A 2363-nucleotide genomic window follows, 5' to 3' on the forward strand; every position below is an offset into this window, starting at 1 on the left:
CCTGGATGGTACCTCCCGCCGGCGCCGCGGGCACTTTCTGAACTAGGAAGGAAGGGGCGACTCGGGGGGGGCGGGGGGCGCCGAAGTCTGTATGGAATTACCTGCGCCCGCGGCGGAGCTGGCAGCGGTGGATGGATGGGCGCCGCGTCCGCGGCACTCGCGGCCAGCTCAGCCCCAGGAGTAAACACGGGGCTTCTCCGGGCGAGTGCGCAGTGTGGTGACCGGCACTCGTCTCGCTGACTGATCGCACCGGAGGGATATTTCGGGAGACTCCTGTGGGTAAGGTCATTTTCTATCCAGGCGAAAGCTCGGCATTGCTAAACTTGGTGGCGTGTGATTGAAATGGGTACTTTCGGGATTGCTGCATTACCCTGATGCGAGGGGCTCCGGCCGTTATTGGCAGTTGAGTGGAATAACTGCAGTAGGTCTTCTGGTGAGTGCTTTTTTGCGATAAATAAATTAAACATCTCATCCACCCTCTCTGTTCTTGCACCCTCTGGATTTGGGAGCGTACTGTAGAAGCAAGGAGTCTTTCATTCCCCCCCCCTTCCTTTTTTTTTTTTTTTTTTTCCCGGTTAATATTTTTTTGACGGAAAAGGGTATGTGATAGTAAAGAAGCTCTCCGTGATGGAATCTATTTAAGATGAGATCGGATCCCATCCGCTGGTTGAAACAAATGTTTCCAACTCTGTGCAGCATTCTGCTGCATTTCATAGCTGCAGTGGAGGTAGAGAAATCCTGCTTCTTAAGTTGTTAAACTTTAAGGTGGCGATCCTTATCGATCGTGGAACAGTGCTCTGGTGCTAAGGGGGTTAAATGCCACTGGTAATTTGGGATTACAACTCTTCCTGTAAATCCTACAAGGAAATTATGAACTGAGGGACAGTAAGGAAAAAAAACCCACCTCATCTTGATAGCAGAGAAACACCTGAAAATCTCTCATCCACCTGCTCTTATAAAATATTTTTTTTCCCCCAATGACTTACCTACTGAAACCTCAGACCACGTGTATGGGAGTTGAAGATTTGCAAACAGAGATGCTATCTTCGGTATTTCATACATACATGCATCTGGCCGAGGGACTGTGTGTGAATTAATTCCGCTGTTAGTTGTGGTGTGAAGCAGGCAGGGAGAAAAAGGAGAGAAATGATCGTCGTCTTAAGAACAGAAGCGAGCAAGGGAAGCACTTCAGCCTTTAAAGATTTAAAGGGATCCAAGCAATGCACATTGGTAATCTTTCTCTGCAAAATCAATTCTGATCGAGGGAATGGGGGAAGGTTGAGGGAATCGATAGTGATGACGTTGTGCAGTGCAGTGCACTGCAATGCTAAAGTTATATAGTGTGTGCGAAAATATATAGCCTCATGTACTGCTGGTGGGTTCATGCATAATGGATGGAAGAAGATATGCAGATCTATCTGTAGGAAGATGGATGTATTTGTGCAAAGACGGCGATTATGTAACTTGATTACATCAATGGCATCAGTCGCCGATAGTGGAATAATATGCTCATACAGTGTATTGATCACTTGGGTTAACTTTGTAGCGCTCCCGGTAGCGGGGGATGGAGACCTGGGCAGAGGAGGGGAGATCCTTGCTCAGCTCCTGACAAGGGGTTTGCCTCTTACAGGCTGCCTTTTGCATCAGTGTGCTCCTGGCGGAGTTTCCCCGGGACGGGGAGTTCACGGAGGAGGCGGCGGCTGCCTGGTTGCTAATTCAGCCACACCCGTGGAGAGGGCTCCAGAAAAGCCCCTGCAAGGCTGCACAATGGTCCCATTGAGCAGATCCGGCTGCGTGCTCCTCGGCAAGGTCACACGGCAACCTGGGACTTCAGTGCATGGCAACAGCTGAGTGGAGGAGGAACAAAACCGAAATTAAAATTGATCTTCCTCCCCCCTCGCTGTCACCTACCTCCAAACATGCCATCCTGCTGACCCCTCTTCCAGTGCTCAAGGCAGAGCTGGTGCTGTTTCACCCCAAGTGTGTGCGGCGCTTAACATGGGTAGCGTTGTCTCGCTCTCAGTGTGTGCAGCGGCTGCCTCGCAGCTCTAGCAGGATGCTGCTTTGGTCTTTTTGAGTACAGCATGACTGACTTTAGAAGAAAAGTATCGTCAGATATAACAACTAATCTACCTGTTACATTTATAGGGAAACTAAAAGGTGGTCCGTTAACACATTTCAGGCATCTCAGAAGTGAGTAGGTGAAGAGCAAAGGTGTGACAGGCATCCCATCGGTTTAACTCAGATGGACTCCTTTAGCGAATTGTCCATTTAGTTAGTTGTGTCAGGATATACTTTTCAATACCCATTTTAAAATCATAAATCAGTATTCCTGTCTCTGAGAAGAACATGGCGGGGGGGGG

General features: G+C 49.0%; 1 protein-coding gene across 2 annotated transcripts in view; it reads left to right on the plus strand.

Moving 5' to 3' along the window:
• Window positions 1-9: 9 nt before the first annotated feature.
• Window positions 10-2363, plus strand: part of IL1RAPL1 (interleukin 1 receptor accessory protein like 1) — a 790829-nt gene continuing 788475 nt past the window's right edge. For both annotated transcript variants that reach the window (XM_026854140.1, XM_026854158.1), the window contains exon 1: window positions 10-279. The gene's annotated coding sequence lies outside the window, so the exon portion shown is untranslated. The remainder of the gene's footprint in view (window positions 280-2363) is intronic.

Source organism: Athene cunicularia (genome assembly GCF_003259725.1).
Source record: "Athene cunicularia isolate RWA chromosome 1 unlocalized genomic scaffold, athCun1 chr1_part1, whole genome shotgun sequence".
In the NCBI taxonomy this organism is placed as follows: Eukaryota; Metazoa; Chordata; class Aves; order Strigiformes; family Strigidae; genus Athene; species Athene cunicularia.